This window comes from Tinamus guttatus, unplaced genomic scaffold (genome assembly GCF_059628265.1).
Source record: "Tinamus guttatus ecotype Peru unplaced genomic scaffold, ASM5962826v1 Tinamus_guttatus_pri_ptg000198l, whole genome shotgun sequence".
Classification (NCBI taxonomy): domain Eukaryota; kingdom Metazoa; phylum Chordata; class Aves; order Tinamiformes; family Tinamidae; genus Tinamus; species Tinamus guttatus.
In genome coordinates this window covers 2297263-2319214 of record NW_028288732.1, presented here as the reverse complement: position 1 = coordinate 2319214, position 21952 = coordinate 2297263, and positions in this window count along the sequence as shown.

Genomic DNA, 21952 nt, shown 5'->3' with positions numbered 1-21952 from the left:
GAAAGGGGAGTTTCGGTGGTCCATTCTGCAAGCCCACCCTTATCCAAGCCACACAAACCACTCTTGGGCCAATACCAGTGCTTGCCCTCATTACATGTTTTGCAAACACTTTCGTAGCTGGTAACACACAAGAGTTTTTAGAGTCCACACTGGGTCACCCACATTTGCTTTCTCCAGAACTGGAGGAAAAATAAAACAATTTTAATAAAGCAATGAAATCGCCGGGCACGCGAGGCTGCCTGCCATCTCCGGTGAAGCCTGCCAGGCCTTCACCTCCCATTTGATGTATATTCAGCAGGAGCCAGGAGACGTGGGGGTAGTTTCTGTGGGCAGCAGAAATGAAAGGGAACAGCACTGAGGCAGCCAAAAAAAAGATCTTAGGGCTCTTTGATTGCGCGAGCTCTTTGTTTGAGGTATACAAAAAAAGCCCAACCTGCTGAAGGATTTGTCTGTGAGAGATAATAACCTTTTCGGGAGACTTGTCTCACCTTTCAAGCATGAAATTCCTCAGAAGAGATCCCACCTCTAACGCTCCCTCCCTCCCTCACAAACAGCAGGGTTATTCTTGGGCAAGAGCGAGAGTTTCCTCCGAGTCCTTTTTCCCCCCGTTTTGACCCAAAGCCACGTTTCACCTCCGGGAGCGCAGCCACCCCAGTTGAGGTGCATGCGGTAGCTCTGGAGCCACATCCATGCAGCTGTGCCAAGGAAAGCCCTGTTAGCCCACACTGCTCCCAGTACAGCAGCTGGTTTCACGGGGACTGGGAAAAAGACCCTCTTTCCCAGCACCGGGTGGGAAGCATCTAAAGGCAGGAGCTTTGGGAGGGAAGGATGGGTCTGCACCCACTCCCCTTACTGCAAGAAAGGCAACAGGCAAGCACGGAGATGGAAATAAAATGGGCCAGATATTGTGCGGTGTAAATCCATCCTTCTCTCCTGGACTGACACCAGCGAGGGCCCGCTGGCCTAAGCTGGGCTGCAACATCTCGGGTGTTCTGGGAAAATAGCCTTTCCCCTTTAATTTGTGAAAATTTCCTCATTAAATCTGCTATATACATATATATTTTCCTTACTGTGACACAATCCAGCCAACTTTCAGCCCTGGGAATAACTTCAAAAGATTTAAATCATTCTCTCTTCTCCAGAATTTGGATATTAGAGTATTTTACAGGCATTCACAGGTTTACGCCAAGATTTTCGAAAGCGGACATTGATTCTGGGTGCCTGCACTTCTGGATGCCTCACTTCATATCAAGTTTCATTAACAAGGCTTCATTTCTAAAAATCCTAGAGAAACACCCTCCGTAGATTAATTTGGAGAAACAAAATCACTCATCACATTTGAAAGCCTGATCCTTAATCTCACAATACCTTTGTAGATCACGATTCCTTGAGAGGAAAATCAGGAGGAACTGGGGGATATACCCAAGATCACACAAAAAGGCTGAGAGGAATCAAAACACTGAAAGAAGCAAGGCATGGAGAAACACTTTGTTTGAAATCTTAATTACAAGACCATACTTTCTGCATTTGCTCCAGCAGAAAATCTTCTTTGCAGTTAAGGTCATTATTTCCTAACCAAGAGATTTTTTATGGAGAAAAAAGACACAGGTTGACACCTAAAAAAAAAATATGAGCTAGCTTTGGATTTCTCTTTGATTTTATTATAGCTTTTTGGAAAAAAAAATCCAAAGATCTAGAGGCAAAAGCTGCAAACAGATTTAGAGTCAAACTGAATTTTACCAGAAGTAGAAGCCCTTGAGTCTCTACAGTCCTGCAAATAAAGACAACGTGGCTGATACAAATGGCCCAGTAAATGAAGCATGTGAAGAAAAATTATAGTAATCGAAAATACTCTCTAGACTCATCTATTTATTTTCTTAACATATGACAATGACACAAAGCTTTAATAATCCAGGAAGGTAGAAAGAAGATGTGACATTTAAGCTTTAAAATCATCAATATTGCCCTGAAAAAAGACTGACTGATGGATCGGGTTAATTATGTATCCATTACTGGCACGGTCATCACAGCAGGCTTGAGACCAGCTGCGGGCCAGCATCGCTCTCAGTGCTAGAAGGATTTCGTACAAAGAGGTTTGGAGCAGGGAAAGCAGCTCCTGTTGAAATAACTTCTAAGGGAGGATTGTGTTTGAACAGCAGTGAGAGGCTTTTGTGTGCCCTCAGCACGGTGAAGGAGCTTAAAACACGAACTCCCGGCTCCTTCCTGGCCACAAGAGATGAATGAAGGTTGTCGTTGTTCCCGGCGTCATCACCATCAGAAGAAATTTTAGACTTGGACAGGAAGGAGAAGCAGATTTTCATCTGGGAAACCTTATCCATTGTGCAGAGCCCTATTCATGATAGATATTTTTTTCTGGAGAGAGAGGCAGCAAAGCTAATTCTTGCCCCGCTAGAGCTCTGCCGACTGACTCCAGTGTCCTCGGTGGGCTCCACGGGAGAGCAGCAGGACAAGGGATCCAGGAGGAGCTCCCTGTGCTGCCATGGCTGGGAAAAGGAGATTTAAGGATTAATGGCTCTTCTTCGGTTTGGTTGGTGCTTCATGTTTCAGCCAGGTGTTTCATTCTGTATCCCTGTGGATATGGAAAGAAAGCTTGGTTTACACACAGAATTGTTCCTGGAGGATTTCTGCAGTATTGACTTCTCAGAAAACTCCTTCCATGTCTGTTCATGTTCTTATTAATCACATCTGTGCTACCTAATACCCCACAGAGTAGGATGGCGTGGCCTGAACCTCCAATTCCTGGGGTAAACTACCATGATTGTCCCTCTTCTCTGGTGAAACAGATTCCTAGAGGAAGGGATGGCAGCCATCGTTAATTAAAACAAGATTTGAACTTGGATGCATTTTTAGTCGAATGAGACCCTGCATTCAGATCCTGGTACACTTGCATGCAAAGTCCAGCAGTAGGCTCATACCTAGATGTTTTGCAGTCATTTCTCAGACACGATTTCCACTTTTTTTTTTTTTTTTTTTTTTTTTTAAGGGTTAACAGAGTTGACTCTGGCCACTCTAATATAGAAAAACAGTCGAATACAAGACATGAATTAATGGTTCTGAACTCCCCATATGGTAGTTGCTAGTTTAGTATGAGACGGTCTGAAGGTTGTACAAAGGAGTACACATCAGCAAGCATCTCCAAGAATGCATCTTTTCTTCTAGCAATGAATTTTAAGTTTAGACCGTTTCATATTTACATGCCGTGAAACCCTTCCAGCAAGCAATTGTAGTGAGCTCTTCACTCATGAGAAAGAAGACTTTCAAGCTGTGCCTTTAGCTCAAAGATCTAAAATTTGTAGTTCTTCTGATAAGCTTAGAAAAACAAGACAAGCAGATGCTAAGAAACGCTTTGCTGCTAAGAATCATTCAGAAACAGACAGACAACCTGAAAATTAATCCAAATAGTACACATTTCTCAACAAACCCAGCAGTTATTCATAGAGCAGGAAGACGTTTGGTAAGAGAGGAGCTAAGAGTTCTGCATAACTAATGAGCCTAAAAATTACAGAGAAAAAAACACAGAGGGACTTCTTTCTGCATGTTATTTGTTCAGTGTTGGCACTGTGAAATAACTTGCTTTTCTCTCTCTTGTTTCACACTAGACAGGTGACCACAGAAGCCTGAGGAGCAGCTGGGAGTTCCTCATGAGTCCTGGCACGCTTGTGAGGCCTGGGAGGCTCCAGGGACTAAAGACACTGAAAGGTATTTATATCCTCATTCCCATAAGGAACTACCTCATCAGGGAAGCGGTAGCATGTGAGCAACCAGCTTGCTCATTCCTTCTCCATTCAGAAGTAGCATTCCCCATTTCGGGTGTCAAGGAGCATCTTCATACCAGATCCACCCCCTTCCTCCTGAAAGTCATTGTGATAATAAAGCTAAGGAGGATGAAGTGGTGTTAGGTCCGGTATCCGAATTGACAGGGAGAGAGAGACAACCACCATAGATATATTGTCTTTTATTAATAGAAGAAAGATAATAAGTATTACCAGCTAGCTGGGGTCCGGGCTTTCCCACGCAGGGGTCACACCACGGACCCCGACCACTTCGAGCGTCCCTCTTTTATACCGTTCTTACCCAAGAGTGTTCCCCCTCCCGTTTTCCTGTTTTGCATTCTTGTTAATGTTATCTATTTTGCTGAATTAAAACATCTGGATAAGCAGCCCCCCTATCATCCTGATTGAGGGCAGGGCACCCTAACCCCGCCACCTATCAAGGGTCCAGACCTTGCCATGAGCAGGGCATCCTGACCCTGCCATCTATCAAGGGTTCTGCCCCTGCCATGAGCAAGACATCCGGACTCTGCCAGTTATCATGGGTCCTTGTGCTCTAAGACTCAGCTTATTCTACATTAGCTATTTAACCCCTACCTTCCCTGCTAATGCACCCTACAGTGGTAGGGCATGAGCTGGGTGCAGCTTGTCCAAGCCCTGACCAAGTCTTTGGCCTCAGTAAGTCTGTCTCATGAGAGAGGTGAGCAAGGGGTGCAATAGCTGCTCCAAAATCATCTCCAAGGTCACACACTGTGAGAGAGCACAACGTGACTGCCCCTTTGACACCACGGGTGAGACTCTCCTCCGGCCTGCACAGATGTGTTCCCGATGTCAGCTCCTAGATAATTCGGCAGATCCGGCCTCAACACTTTTCCAGAGGAGACTGGGGGTAACTGAACAAAATCTTCACAATTAAAGAGATTATATTTCACAGAATGCTTTTTAAAACTGCACTTAAATGGCTTATCTGCCATGTTATTTTAGAATAATATTAACATCATAGTGGATTGAATTACCTGCTAATTCAACACCTAATTTGTTGGTACCTCCATGTGGATACTGAGGATATATTTAAAGGCATCTAGACAACAGATCCATGGAGCACACAATAAGGACATCATTATTTGAAGAGATACATCCCCCAAAGTGATGCACGACATTAACCCCCCATCTGCGGATGAGTAATCACAGCTAAATCGAGAATTTTTCCTTTCAGACTAGAAGAAATGGTGCCCTATAAATTCTGCATACAAAAATTCTAGTAATTTACCACATGATTAAATTGTAATGATTTTCTATACAGTAGTTTTGCTGTAATATTTTATCTTGGGATCCTTAAAAAAAAGATTTGGTGTTCTGAATGCAGCATTCCTTCTTGAAATAATCAATATTGATTTTAATATACATTTTAAAAAGATTTATTTCCTTGTTGTGGAAAAGATTTAAATTGCTGTGTGCCAGCAACTGATGAATTATGATTTAGGGCCAAACCTCTTTCACTTGGAAGAATGGTGATTTTGAATTCAGAGCAGTTTCTCTGATGAGCAGAACAAGGAAAGTTTGGCCCATACATTTCTTGAAAACCACCAATAAAATAATTATCTTGTCACATTGACAGCTGTATGTATTTATGACTGGAAAGTATTATGCCCTGGAGACATGCAACAAACACACATTTTCTGTGCAGCTCTTCTTCAAAACGTTGCTATGTGTTTGGGTTGATCAAGGGCAGAAGAAGCATCCAGGCATATGGCCATCAGGTCATGACAAGTAAAGTACACAACCCCATAGACCAAGCATGTTCATTTTACATATTCCAATCTATTTTTAAAGATTTTGAATGCTCTGTGACAGAGAAGGGAAATGAGCAGCCAGTAGTCACCTTCCTCAGTAGTTTGGGAGCAGGACATGGCTGTCCTCAACCAGCCGGTGGCTGAAGATCAGGTGAGATCATGGTCAGAGGATGCCAATATCTCCCCACTTCAGCCTGCTGTCACCCAGGCGATTAACACTCTATATCCAGAGGATGAGAGCTGAATAAAAACCTCATATTTAATCCTGTCCATCCCCAAGCAGTTCATGATTGCTCCCAAGAGTATATTCATGAGTGCTTTGTTCAGGCGAGTTTTAAATGACTCGAGAGCTGATAGGGACTCCACCACCTCCCGTAGCAGATAAATCAGTACGCTTAAATAAAAGACAAGATGGTATCTAGCATGATGTTTCTACAACATTTGCCATTAGTTCCCACCCCAGGGCACGCAGGAAATATACATTCCCTCTTTTCAGACCAACTAGCTGTGTTTCGTTTGGTGCAGTATGGTACAGGTTACCCTATCATCAACATATGAATTAACTTCTACCCAACCCTGACAGGGACACGTTTAATGTAGATAGTTTTGGCATCACATCCAACATTAATTTCCCAGTCACAGACATGAGAAATGGAAAAGCTTTATTAGACAGCTCAGTCCTGCTCACTGTTAAACAAATGATTTGCTCCTTATTGATGGCCTTTAGAGTTCTTTTGCTGGGCCTGTTTGCAAAACCCCACAGAATCAGGATCACCTCCATGCAGACTGCAATTTTTTCTTCATAATTACTTACCTTAAAATCACTCTTATTTTTTTCCAGCTATACCTCTAGAAGTCTCTCTCATTAATTCCTCCTCCACACTTTTTTTTTCTCTTTTAAACCATTTTTTCACAAGTTAACCTATTCAGTTCATTACATTTGTTCTTTTCTCAGATTTTACTTCAACCAATTAATATTTTTCTTATGCCAAAGCCTCAATGCTGGAATATGACATCCCTATCTGTGGAATGCCCCGAGAGTCACTGGGATGGGAATGAAAATGTCTTTGCTGACCCAAGCCACATTTGCTATATCCCTCCTCCAGCTGGACCAGATCACAAACATACGTCAGACTCACTTTCTACCAGTTCTTTTCCAGCACCTCCTGCTTCTTTCCATTATGAGATGGATATTTCTCTTCGCATGGATTAAATGCAATTTTCCCATTTTTAACATTAATGTTATTTCACTCTAACCACATTTTCTTTCATATCTAGACAATTACAAGACAATTCATGGTAAATATTCATGAGGACAGTTCATTATGTACTAGAAAATGTATAATAATGAAGCATGAAAAACATGGCAAGTTGGAATGGCCTTTGCTTTTTAGACTGTGAATAGAATTGGGGAAATAGCATTCAGTACAGCATGACAAAGACTTGAATTAGGAGTGAGAAAGATTATTTCAAATAACAAAATAGAGCAGAGAGTTCTGAAATAAACTCTAGTGTGACTGATAATGCATTGATCCTATTTTTTGTTTTTTTCTTAGAGCATCTCAGTTCTCTTTTTAATTTTCATGACCACGTAGTTATTAGGGAGAGGAATGAGATGGCACATGACTGGACAACCATGGGCCCATACATTTTAAATGTTTCCTCAGTGCATAAGAAAACGAAATTAGTGCCTTAAGGGTTAAATCATAAATACTTATTCTGCTACCTGAATGAGGCACCTTGTGCCTAAGCTGTCTTTCCTCAGAGCGCACAGTGGATGATGGGACATTGCGGTGACAAATTCATTTATCTCAGACCAGGTGCTCAAGTCAAAAGATGCTTTCAGAAGGACAAATCTCATGGAGAAAAGAAATGTCCCTAATCACATTGGGTTCTCCTACAAGAATGAGCTCTTCAGCACATACAAACAGAGCAGTGACTGTTACAAGAAATTCTGCGGCAGGCTTGCCTAGAGCATTCCTATCTCCCACAGGCTATATAATAAATGCAAGAAATGATTCAAAAGGGCCATTCTTGCTTCCCTCAGACATATTTTGATAAACGGCAGCAATAAAGATCAACTCCACCAAACGGTTTCTTTTTCTCCTACTTCACATCTTTCTGCATTTGTCAACGCTAGACTCTATCCAAAAAAGTGGGCAGAGTATTTTTAAGGCTCCATAAAATGAGACAGGCAGGCAATGGATCTTGCCACAGGCACAGATTTAGTGGGGGTGGATGGGGAAGGTGGGAAGAAGGAGTCCTCAAGGTCTTGGCGAGCCTTCCTCCTACCCATTACTACTGGCACTCAGTGTGGGGTGTACGCATGCATCAAGTGCAGCACTGCATTTACATCAGGTTTGCATCTGTGTCTCCTTCCCATGGAAACAATTCAAGCCATTTTTCTGATTGTAGCCCTTTTGCTATCAAAGTTGGCACTTGGAATAGGAACAAAATATGCAGTGGTTTCACAATAACTTGCTGTTCGCAAATCCCTAAAAATGGAAACAGTTTTAGTAGTAATGTCTGAAGATAAGGGGGACTGAGGATTTTATAGAAGACGAAGGCATTCGAGGAACCTGCAAACTGCTGGCATTGCTTCTCGAAATGTCAGATGTTGCCTCCTGAAGCCTGAAGATAGCAAAGGAAGTCTTGGGGAAACAACGCGTTAAACACTCTAGGATTTCAAATGACAAGACCAAGATCTGTCAGGAGGCAAAATGTCCCTTCAGAGCATCCAAGAACATGCTAACTGTGTCATGAGGGGATTACCCCAACATGGGCATGTTTTTGCACACAGTCACCTTTCCAGAAGGACAGTAACGCTATGTGCTAACAACAACAACAAAAATCCTCCAAGTCTGGGCACTTGACCTCTGCCAGCCCGAAGCCAAATTCCTTTAGCTTTGCAGCATCAATGCCCAGCACCCACCGTTTGCCCAGATTTGCCCTTGAATGGAGGCTCCCCGAGGATTTGCCTGCAGTGCTGCTCACTGCACTGTTTGCAAATCCTCTGGGAATAAAAGCACTCCACGTCAGTTGTACCCGTATACACTCTTAACACCTTTACAAGTTCCAAAAGGAATACAGCCGATTAAGACTCTCACAAACATTCCCCAATCACTAATCACAAGAAATGTTCCCCGTATGCATCTCTCATTAAATGAATAGCATGTGCTTTCCATTCTTCAGTAAAGACCAGATCTGCTCTTAACAGGGAATATGTATTTGGCTTTTGCCAAATACCCAAAGCACCCTTGCCATCTTCCTCTGGGAAGATGTGCTTCCCAGTCACACATGTGGTGCTGCTTTGGGGGATCCTGCTGAGAACACTGCCAAAGATAAAATGTTGTGCTGAAAATACTGATGAAAACTAGGGGCATATTATAGACTATCACAGAAGAAAAGATGAGTAAACACTAGAGAAAATTCCGAAGGCATGAGGTGGGAGGGCAGGTGAAGGAACAATAAAAACAATAGGCATACAGAGAAGAGGACTTACATGATTAAGTGAAGGCATCATTTCAGCTAAGTCTTCATTAAGTGAATGCAATGGTTCCACGTGACAGCTATAATAATGGCATCATCCTATACTCAACATCCCAGTCTTGAACTCAAGAACTTTCTGAGCTGCACTGGTGTGGTTTTGACTGCAGCAGAATGGGTGCACTGGCCAGCATGAACCTCCGAGATGCTCCTTTCCTGGAAGAGCCTCTGTCGCTGCGGAGCCAGCCCATGAGCAGGCAGCCCAAATTTCAAATATACAGAGGCACAGAGCTGCCCAAAAACTGCAGTCAAAAACTGAGCTGCAAAAGCGAGGAAAGAAATCAGAAACTCTGAGCAGCATGTCTCCCACTTTCACTAGTAGATTCCACTCTCTCATCTTCTCGCTCTCAGCTGCTTTTTCAAAATTAATACCTTTTGATGGCCACTGTTTGGCTCACAGGTCCTGGCCAAACCCTGCCCTTGAACCACAGTGACCACTGGCTCGTAGATTGTTGCTCTAGCAGAGCCCCAACACAGCACTGCGAATTCCTGACATCTTCATTTCTCCTCAAAGTGTGTGTGTCCAGGGATGCCCAGTGGAGGCTTATTTAGCAAAGCATGGAAACGCAAGCCCATTACTCTGCCTGTCAAGTTACTTACATGGTTCTCCATCATTGCAATATCTACTGCCTTCATATTGTTATACGCCAAAGGAACTTATCCCCCAAAGCAAGGAAATGTTAGCCCTGGTCCGTGAACCATGAGCTCAAGGCTAAGACCACACAGGCAAGTTTGTGGCCCATCAGGGAAATCCACTACTCTATAAAGCAACTTCCTATCCCTGTTCTCCTCATCAGCTCTTCTGCATTTCATTATAACACATTCTTTGCCATCAAACAGTTTTCTTTTTTTTTTTGTTTTCATTTCGTGCTATAGAAAGAGACTTCTAGCAGTTTTTCTTAAGTTTAATATTTTCTTGAAAACTAATATTTTCCTGATAGAGATTCCACAGCCAAACCTACAAACAGACGTTATATTTTCCATTCCTATGTGAAGCAAAAAAAGCAGCAAGATATTCTATGATTTATTTTCCTAAGAGTGGAAAAAAAGTCCAAAAAATCTTCTTGTAACTTTGTGGGTGCAAGGTTCTATTTGATCATGATGAACTCTCCTGGAAAAGCATAACATTGTCTCTGAAAATAGACACTCTGAAATGCAGGATTTTCCTACCTGTCTCTCTACCATAGAGGAATCCATGTAGAAATTCTTGTGTACACCAGAGGGGCAAAATTAGAGCTGGTATGATTTTAAAAATATTGCTCTATAGTTTTTACCCAGCTGAGCACATCTAGCAAAAGACCATGCAGGAAGCAAAGGGCTTCCTCCCATGGAGACTTCTGGGAAAAATAATTTAATTTCATGAGATCTGGTCCATGGCAGCAGCCAAACATTTACTTTACAGGGATGTTCCTATGTTCCCTCCAGATAAATCATGCTGGCAGGGATGACTTGCCAGGGGGCAAATTTCATTAGAGGCAGCGATATCACCTCAGCTTTCCTTTCAACTTAACAGTAGGATTTTAATCAGGGACTCCCTCTGATTGCTCCCTAGTGCCATAAACAACCAGGATTTTCTATTATGCTTTTGGACAAATACCAAAATCTTCCCGATATAATACACACCACAAAAAAAAAAAAAAAATACAGCTGCATGCTGATAAAATGCTTACAATTAAAGAGTGCTAACTTTAGTGCTGTCTGATTTAAACAACTCCTGCTTATTATCATTTCCAGTAATAATTAATCCCTATCATTTTGCACAAACCTGTGCTGCTCCGGCATTTTTTGACATGTCCCATCTGGATCTATTTATTTATTTATTTAAAGAAGCATTGTCATCAAGAAACCTGGAAGACCCAAAAAAAAAAGAGTTGATTGATCACAAGGTCCTATCAAATGTCAAAGCTGGCCCTTGCTGACCTCCCATCTATTTAGAACTGCTTTGATTTAATCTACAAACTGGCTGCCTCTCCTGCCTGTGAGTTCTGTCTGTAACCCATGTGTCAGTGTTTGAGATATGACCTGCTTCACGCTCCATTCATCTCCTCTGAAGGACGGAAATTAAACTGGAGGGTCAGCAAGGGGCATGGCTCAAAATACACACACATTAAACCGAAGTCTTTTGTTTGGGTCCATCAGAAGAGTTAGGAGCAACCATCAAAAATTATATTCAAGTGGAACGGGTTTCTTTTTCCTATTAAAATTTGTAATGTGAAAGCGTAGTAGGCCTTGCCATAGCAGAAGGAAAAAAAAAACAATCATGGTGCTTTAGCAGAAAAATTCTTGTGATATCTCGTAATTCTCCATGAGCATGTGAGCATGTTGCCATCTCTAGGCATGGTAGCATGTGCAAGGCAGTATTTATTTTATAAATCCAGTATTTCAAACCCTTTTACTCTGATCATAATATAACAGCTTGAACTGAAACATGGTGGAAAGTTCACAGCACAGATCATAATGTTTTAAACCTCATCCGTCTTACTTGGGTTTTATTATAATTTGGAAAACGCTTAGCTGCAAATGAACGTTCTTGCCGTGTGGAACAAAGCCAGCCAGCTCAGATGGATAACTCTCAAGGGTGACCACAGCTTTGCAAGTACTTTTCATACCAGCTTTTCCTTGGCAAGGAGGACGAGTCTGAAGCACGATCCCTCCATGGCCATGCCAGCCTTCACACGCTCCTGTAGCTCTGCTGTGAACTGCGCTGACTCAGTGACCCATCCTTTGTGCGAACTGCAGGGCAATTTCTCAGCCCGTGAGATTCCTTGTGAATTAGCCAGAATGCCCCCATCATTATACAGATCTTCTCAGGCTGAGTCATAAATCCCATTTTCACTTGTTAAAGGCATGGGCATACTACTGGTTTCAGCTAGGAGTCCTCTTGTTTCTCCTTCCCGTTGATGGAGAGGTGCTACTATCACTCTGAGGCACTGAGGGAGCACATTTATCCACCAGCTGATAGTGAAAACACTTGCTTTTTTCATTCTCCTACTTTTAGCTATCATGCTTTTGCTATTTTCCCTGTCTCTTAACTCCTTCCATCACAAAACACCCACAGACAGCAGGATGCACCTCAAGATACACAGATAACAAACCGCATGCATCCCAGATGCCCGCAGTGGAAGATGCAGCTGAGACAACTAGTGTTTTTCCTTGCAATCCCGTCTTCCTAACAGGTCTGTAAAAATCCCCAAGCTGTGTCTGTTCATAGTTGACAAAAGTCTAATGCACTAACCTATCATACTTTTTAGCTCCTGACTCATACGTACTTCTTCTCTTTTTAAAATGGGCTATTGCTAAAAACCATCAGACTTCTCATCCCGAAATTACGCACATCAAAGGCTACGTTTCGTACTTTTCTTCCAAACCTCAACCCACAGTCATAGTTTTGAGAGCATGAAAAGAGAAAGAAACGTGTTCTAAAAACAAGAGATACTTCCCCACTGAGGATACTTCCCCTTCAAAGAATTGTGCAGGCACAGAGATTTCCTCAGGTTTTAACCCCCTTGGCAGCAGCAGTTTCCATCCCACCTGTAGCCATAACGAAGAAAGGAGGAGGCCTACTGGCTGCTAGAAATTCAATGGTATTAAGGATTAAGGTCTTTGTATGGATTGGGTGTCTAGATTGCAACTAATTGATGATAATTAGGCCCTGTAGCATTATCCTCACTAAAAAAAAAAAAAAAAAAAAGGTGGGGGGAAGAAGAAATGTTCACATTCGGGGCTCCCATACAAACACTGGAAATCATCACCACCTGTAAAATGCCTTGTCAATTAGAAATAAAACAGTGCCCAAATCCCTTTGCCCTGTATGTTTCTTTAGCTTATCAGAGCTAATAAATCAATTGCAATAGTTAAATTAAAAATCCTATAATTAACGGAGGCTTTGCTTCTGATGGTACTCTGCTGTTTGCAAATCTACCTGCCAATAAATAGAAGAGAAAACGTAATGATTTGTAAAGAAGTTTCCCCATTGAAAAAAAAACAAAAGAATGATATTTATCAAAGGCACATTTTCCTCTGGGTCTAAAAAAAGGATGCATAAAAATGCCTTTGAATTCTTTTTAGATCTAAAGTATGTCTTTTTGTTCATGCTTAACTGCAGAAGAAAAATTAGGAACAAGTGTGTGCCTATCAGTGCATGTGTTAGCATAGGCTTTAATTGGTTAGGAGTAAATTAATGGCTGCTTGCAATATTTCTGGCAATCTGTTATAAGCTATGTAAATTTTTAAAAGAGGTTTCTTCAAAAAGCTGGCTGAAATCCTTTAATTCAAATTCTGCCGGGGGGATTGATTTGAGAAATAATAATGAAATATTTTACCTCCGTGATGAATCTGAGTTTTGTAGCACTGCCGTTTTTTAAAGATTCTTGTAAATAATGCTACGAGTGCTCCTAAAAATAATCTACTTCAAATAAATATATCTGTCACTGAATTAATAGCATCTTTTTCACTTTTTTTTTTCCTGTTCTTTTTCCCCTTTCTTATTATTCTACCCTTCCAGGGGTTCACTGCGCAAAGCCAGCATTAGCTTTGATGTTATTATAATAAGTAAAATCCAAATTTTTTTGCTGCGTGGTCTGCTCCGGTAGAATTTAATAGCAGTTTTGCTATTGAATTCAGTGGGAGCTTAATCAAATCCTTAAGAGGAAGGTCCAGTTTTATAGAGGCCATCTGGAAACGGCCCAAAAAAACTAGTGACTCCTCAAGGCAAGCCTGTCTTGGTCATTTCTATGGGAACCATCAAACATTGATTAGGACAGTGGGAAAGCAGCAAATTGAGATGCCCAGGACGCTTGTTAAGGCTACAGGAGAAGAAATTACATGGGGTAGATGAAGAACCTGGTCCTGGACCTCCGACTCCTTCCTTATGTTTTTTCTTCAGCACTATGCATCAACCTGCTGCTGAACACCACACGTGCCTGTTGCATTCACTGTTTCAGTAGCTTCTCACTATTCATGCCCAACGTCAAGGCTGTACATGGCCAGCAACAAGCTCTCAGGACCTTGGAAGGTCTTTGATGGCCTCATGATAGACACAGAATTTACCTCCTGTTTGCAAGGAACTTGTAGTAATTGCATTTCATTTGAACATATGGCCAGAAGTTTTATTTGCTGTTGGCCTGTGGAGGACACAGGCAGAAAGACATATTCCCACTTGTCCAAGGAACCACCCTGGCAGCAGGAAACTCAATCCAAGAAAGGTCTATTCCAGAAATACAGCCGCTGGGAAAATTTATTGCTTATTCGAGTCAGGAAAAACTGAACTTCTTTGGAGAAAAGCTGGATTGTAAGAGAGGAACTTACTAAAAGCAAACTATTGATATAGCTTTTTTTACAGTGGTACACATAGTCTCTATAACATGTCTACTTGCTTTGGCTCTACTTTTTTCTTATCTTATATATCTGACGCTTTTCTTTTTACTGCTTAGTGGTATGCAAGAAAGTATCTTGTACTGTCAATAACACTGTTATCCCTTAATAAAAAATTAGAAGCTACCAAAAAAAGGAAAGTGGGAGGGAGGAAAGGCTATGAAAGAAAATGGCTCGATGCCTAGAAACCTTCAGTATGTTGTAAAAGGAAAAGATTGCTAATTAGGCTCTTATGCAGTCTATCCTAGTTCCCTCTGTGCCACAAGAAATTCAACCCAGCTCGCTTGGCTGGTGGATGGAGAAGTGGGAATACAGTGTGGGAGCTCTGGAATCAGATTATTGAGATGATCTATGAAGTAATGAGGCAGTGAAATGCAGCCGGATGCAGGGATCTCATGTTTGGGCTGGAAACAGAGGGGAAAGGCTCCTTACATGACACAGAAGGCGGGTCTGTCCCATGGCTCTTCATTACATTTGGCTGTGCTAAAGCCTCCCACCAAATCAGCCCCAGATCACTTGCATGCTGAGTGATGCAAGGCAGGGAAAAGAGGCTTTGGAAAAGCTGACTGATGCTCTGAGGGACCAGCCAATGTGGACCATTTTGGAAGAGAGGAAGAACATGATGCAGGAAAGAGCACTGAGAGCTCTGCCGACCATGAGAATACCCAACAGATACACTCCTTGAACAACCCCCCGCATCTCATATCTGCCAGCAGATCCTGCATTACTGTGGGATAAGTAGGGGGAGAACCAATATGGAATTAGAAACATGATCTAGAGTTCGGCAAAGACAAAACTCCTATAAGAGCAATTCCTGGAGTCTGTTATGCTCCTTGCATCTCCCTTGCTAATTAACACTGTTAAAAAAAACAAGCTATATCTTTAATCTTAGGGGTAGTATTCTGGGGCCAGAGTAGAGGTTTTTCCAGCTAGGGCAGTCTGTGGTGGGGGCACTTGGAAAGAACAGGAGACCACAGATTATCCTAGGGAAAACCACACGAAAGGGCCAAAAGCAGCTCTCACGCAACGCTGGAGCACAGCTGCTCTTGTCATTCCCACTGTTATTTGTCAACCTGCTGATTCAGGAACAGCTGGTCCCAAGTCATCCTGGGTTTGTTAGCATTATATATTTCTTTCCCCTGCACTTACAAATGACCTGCCGGCAGCTTCTGCCGGTGTATTATTACGACTTGGGTAGAGTCTGTCATCTCTGAGAGATTTTATTGACCCGACCGTGGTAAATGGTGTCCCACTAGTGATTTTGGTTGGAAATGGTGATATTTTAGTATCTAACTACCTGATTTTAACTGCAGATCATCAGCTCACTGCAATGAAAGGATATTTTAGAAGATATGGAAAACTCTTTAAAAATTTAGCATTATCTGTTGGGGCAGAGGCAGATGAAATAAAGCTGCTGCCCCTAGAAAGAGCGTCACTAGCACTATGGCATAACACATAAGTGCTCATAGACAAACACATAAGCAACCTGCTGGCCTGTCCAGGCAATAGGCTAGAAAATGTAGACATGCAGATAACAACATTTCCTCATTTGCATACTAAATAACTTATTAGCATATATATTCATCCAGCCTGCCATATAAAATCTGTGCTTTTAAGGAGCACTAGCGCATACTTGACAGGCAGTCATGATAAAAAAAAATCTAAAATGAAGATTAAGAGAAAGGAATTAATAAAGACTTTAGTTAATATTAAAGAGCAATTTCAAAAAGAAGCAATGCAAAACAGACACAGCCTCAAGTCATTACTCTAAACCCCATCGAGGAATTTATCTGTGGCTTTGCAGCACAGCGAGGTGACTCGGGGCTTCCCTCCTCGGAGCTGGACAGGCTCGTTGTGGCCATGGTGTCACCCGGACAGGTCACAGACATGATCAGCACCACAAACAGGCTGCAAATATAGCTGATTCACCCTCGATTTAAGGGAAAGGGTTTTGTCTCAGCTAAATCGAGGCAGGGGAGGGCTCATGGCAAAGCCAAGGTGTTTGTGCTAAGGTTGCAGCCCCTGCGGTGAAGGAGATGGATGCACAGGCAGATAGTGACCACATCCAAAGACTTCTGCTTAAAGCCATGAATCTGCTCTGTCACCAGAAAATGGGCCGTTTTGTGGAGTGATCATGAGTCCGAGCAGCGGGAAGGCTTTAGGGACCCTGAGCTGCTCAGTCACTGAGGAGCCTGACCCAAACTCTCATGTTTTGGATCTAAGCACACAGGGAAGGGTTTTCATGAGGGGGTTGGAAAGAAACATTGATGCCCTAGAAGGCATGAAAATTGGCTAAATCCATAGCAAATTGATTTGGTGGCACCGGTCTGCTAAAACCATTACCATTGCCGGCCCCGGAGCAGCCCGTGCTCTGTGGCACTTACGCTGCCTGCAGGGTGCAGGTTTGCAATTTCTACTTGGCTCCTGGCAGCAAATGGTTCCTGGTGAAAGGACTTCATGGAGGATAAGAAAACCTGGACACAGGCTGAGGAGGACTGCCATGGCCCTCTCTTTTGCACCACGTTTCTCTTCACAGCAAGGAGTTTGCTGAACAGGAGCAATACGATTTTAAGGAGACTATTATTTACTGCACAAACTGCCATTATAAGCTATGATTAAATGCGCTCTTTTTGCCAAGGCACAGCTCTTTTTAACTGCAAGCTCTGCCTTTAAATTCTGCTGATATTTGGAAAAGGGCTGACTCTGAGGGAGAGCGAGGAGAAAAAAGGAAAAGGTCTCAAGGAAGGTCAGGCTGAGCTGAAGACCAGCCTGGTGCTCCCCTCTCCTGGTGCCAAGGAGAGCATCGAGGAGTCCAACTGTTGGGATTTCACTGGAGCAGAAAGCTCATATGCACAGTGGTGGGTCCTCAGGTGACATTACAGGCCCTTTTGATCCAAGAACCTCCTAAGTGAAGCTAGGCAGACACCAGGTCAGGGAGGACACGTGCACTGCTGTGCCATGGAAAAAGCAACCTGCTCTGATGGCTCCATCCTCCTCCACGGGGTTGGGACCCAGGTAGCAGCCAGGAGGTCACTTTGGTGGACCTTGGCCCATGTCATACAGCAAGAGAGAGGACAGGAGAAGACAGAGAGCACAGAGGGGTTGCTTCCTACTCTCCTCTGCAGCCGGTCCTGCTGACTGCCATCTGGATGACCTCCCTTCCCTTGCCGATGCCAAGGAACAGCTTGGCTACACCTTGCTTCCATGGGAGCCTTGACAGCCCTCCCGCCTGCCAGTGCACGGCCGAGCTCCCTTTCCAGCTACCTGCTTTTACTGCTGCCTAAGAGCCTTCCAACATGCGCCTCCTCCTTGGGCAAGATCCCTCCTTTGGATGCCATTTGTCCAGTGGAAGCCTTTAAGAGACACGGACTTTGCACTTTGGAGGCATTAAAGAGACCCTAGAAAGAGCCTAGTGCTAATTTTAAACAGACGGGCCTTGACATTAGAAGGTATCTTGATTAGATTAAATATGTGCTCAATAAAGCTCCGACATAATGACAGCAACCTTATTGTAGGAAGCGCCATTGGGCTGATAGCCCATAACACATCCTGGACTTGGGTCCCCCTTGGTATATCCATGAAGAAGCAAAAAGCGCTGAAAGGTAAAAGTAATTCTGTATTCTTTCTCTCTCTCCCTCGCTTTTTTCTTCCCTTTTTTATTTATTTATTTATTTTTTAAAGTGAATTAAGCAGCAAGTGAGGAGGTTTCTCTGTGGGGAGCGCAGTCCCCGGGCACCCACCCAGGCCAGGCTCCCCAGTACTGGGCTGGCCACAGCACTCGGAAAGTTGCCGTAATCCTGCAGAGAACCGAGAGCAAAAAAATGCAAAATATCTGTTTAAACTTTAAAAATTCATGTTGACGTTTATTTAGAAATGTAAGTTGGCAGCTCTCCAGCGGTTCACTGAGTGCATTAGCTTAGTCAAACGCCCATTACTTCCTCCTCTTCCTGCTAACAAGAATGCTTTAAAAAGGCAAGCTTTGCAGTAAAGCACATCGCCCTTTTATTTTTTTTAAATCTAAGCTGGTGAACATGAAGGTTATTTATAGAGACTGGATCAGAGCTAGGCCTAAACAAAACCTAGATCATGGCACTCCGGAATTTGGAAGGAGGAGGAAAAAAAAAGCCCCAGGACCAAAACTGAAATTCCAGGAATCTGGAGTCATTCCTCAGCCCCCCGTAGCACCCAACTGTGCTGCCTTTCCCCTCAGTAGGTGAGCTTAGATCTTCACTAGGACAGGCAGGAATCCAGTGATGCAGATAACTACGTAGAGCAGCTCATGTCCACACTGAGCCTAGATGCTACCCCAACAAGTCCTGCCTCTCCAAGCAGGACCGTCCCTCCCCTGTGCAGCCCCCAGCTCCCAGGCTGCTCTTGCACACCAAAACCTAAGTTTTTGCATATTTGGGGTGCAACAGTCGTATGGATTTGCCTGTGGAGTAACAAGCACAGCTGCTGCCTTCTGGACATTGGAGATGCAGCTACAGAGCTGCTTGGGGAATATCTAGTGCCTCCGCTGTTAGAATATCCCAGCATTTAGACAGATGAGCTGACAAATTTTGTAGCTGTAAACACCGGAGACTTGCTGAGAATCTGGACACCAGTGTATCAAATGGGAATGCTCTCCTAAAGTGAAGACAAGCAAAATCCGTATGGTCTTCCCAAGCAGTTTCTCAGCACACTGGAAAGCAGCTGCTCCATGGGAATAGTGCAATTCCAATATTGCCAGCTCCCAAGCAGACTTTTAGCACTGCATTACATACTGGCCACAGAAGCGACTCTTGTTAGTCTACAGAAATAGGTAGTTTTTAGGCTACACTCCTGCTGTAATGAAGTGAGAAAGGCATGCCCTTAAATCTTTTATGATTACGGGTATGTCTTCAACAGACCTCAGACTTCCAGACCTGCTCTGGGCAAAAAAGCCAATTAAGCTTCAGAAGAAGAAGACAGAATTACTCCCAACTGTGTATTTTTCTGTAGATAACAGGCCAGATTCTGCTCTCCTTTACTAACAAGGAAAGGGAGAATAACTAGAGTCCTTGGCTTCAGTCCCATGAAGTTATTTCAGGGTCACACCAAATCAGGAGAGATTAGATTTTGACCCAATTACATCTTTTAATTATTTTTCCCCCCTCAGCATATGTTATCTAAGGCATACTCCAGGAAAAAAATAAAAAAAAAGGTTTCATTTTCATGTTTCTTTTTGCAGGAAATTACTACGCTGAAGTGTGTAATTACCCAAATTCTGCTATGCCAGAGTGAAACCACTGGAGAACTGGTGGGCTTGTGGAGGGAAGAAGCAAGTGAAGGAAGTGATGCTGGACCCAGGGCACATCAAGTCCCCTCTCTGCTATAAGACTCTGTGCTGTAAGAGATACGCACGGCCAACATGGGCCGAGTCCACTGACAACACGTCCTTCTAGACAAGGTTATGGGTACCCGCTGCTCCCATAGGTTACATCCATCCTGCTATACTAACCAGGCCCACAGGAAATGTTTAGGGCAGTGCAAATAACTCTTCACACCGTCTGATTTTTCCAATATGAAGAAAGGAAAACAATTTTTCTTTCTGATTCCCACTATTAAGCCAGTGCTGTACAAGTCCTTCCACCATAGAGATGTGCTGACCACAGCAGCAACCTCTGAAGAGGTGTTAGACAAGACTTCTGCTTTATTGATCCCCGTGCATTTCTCTTGCACAAAGAGCCTTTACGGTGCATTTGAGAGAGCAGGATTAATTTTACCCAGATGGCAAGAAAATAACATTACTGCTAACTGCCACTGAAAGCCCTGTTACGCTCTTCTGCTGTGCAATCTCTGCCATATATTTTAGCAAAATACCCACCCTCCACTCCAGAATCTCATTAAAGAACAAAATTAAAATGGAAACATTCGCCCTTCCTATCTCATAAGCCTACTGCATGTGTTACGTGTGGGTGGTGAGCATGTTAGGTACAATTTAGAGCATAATTTCCTAAGAATTGAAATGTCACCAAAGAGAGGATTGTAAATAATGAAACTTCGAAAAAAATATGTGATCTTTGTAACAGATAATCATATTTTAATTCTGACTTATGGCTCATCCAATTGCCTAACGGTTAGGGAAAAAACAATTCTTTTTCTTGTTATATGGAAATCAGATGAAAAGCCATCAACATCACAGCTTGGAAAACATATACCAATGTTCAGTGATGTGAGCAAAGCCTATGAGTCTATTTCAGTTTGTGGCCCTTTTTATTGGTTTTCCTTAAACATTTGTGTTCATAAAAATGCTTGCTGAAAAGTTTTCTAGAGATACAACAGGACCATATAATTATTGATGCTGGAAAAGTTTATGGAAAAATTCATAATGAGTTAAGCTGGAGGGAGTAGTTTGAAAACTCTTTCCCTCCCTGTAGGTTTTTCAGAGAGCTGATCAGTACCAAAATTACCATGGGGTCACACAGATGCCCAGTCACAGAGGTGGAAAAATGAATGTCTTTCCCTCCCCTCTGACCCTGCTGCCTTTTGCCACAGCTTTTGGGAACTGCCCACTGCTCCTGGTGACTTACACACACGCTCGTGCTCATGCGACACGACCACCACGCAAGGAAGGGGAGAGCAGCGCGGTGCAACTCCCAAACAACACATTTCATCTGGAGTATCTTGATCCTCCCCTGCGTTCCTTTTTACAGAGCAAAACCAAGATCCGTGGCTTTATAATCCTCCTCCTGAAAAGGCCTGTATAAGGCTGTGGCAAGAGCCTTAAATTATTCATCCGCCAAATCTCCACAAACACAGATGCTGCTATAGGAACAAGAGCAAGCCCTGGTCTTGTCTAAGGGATGCATCCCAAGCTACACGTCTCCTTTCAGCAGTCTGAGAAATAATTGATCACCTGCATCTCCCTGCTGAATTTTGTGGGGAAGTGAAACGCTCAGTACATTTTAGGCTCCCTCTGAACAGTCGTTGCAGCGAGAACGCCGTGCTTCAGGGGAAAGGATACGAGCGGATTTTAAAATTGCATTTGGGATGCAAAACCAGGCAGAAGCTGTGGGAATGTGAAATAGGAAGGGGCGGGCGGTGCTAGAGAGCACTGTGTGCATAGGCAGACTCAGCAAATCACAGGTTTTTCTATCTTGCAATTCATCCAAAACTTAGCAAAAAAAGAAAAATAATTCTGTATTGAAAGAAAGCAGCATTTTTTTTTCCATTTTCTTGACAATAAATAATAAATAAATAAATGAAGAAAATAAAAAGTATCTGTTTAAGATAGGACTCAAAAGCTCATTTAGGTGTTTGTTAACCCTTCTCTTGATTGAAGTTTGGCTACCCCATACCTGACAGTATCTTTCTGCAAATGAAAAAAGGGGCCCTGCTCATCTTCCCCCTTCCCCAGCAGGCTCCAGAGCAGCTCATTCCCAACTTCCCTTTGTATCCCCATGACCTCCCCTCCCATCCGCCTCTTCT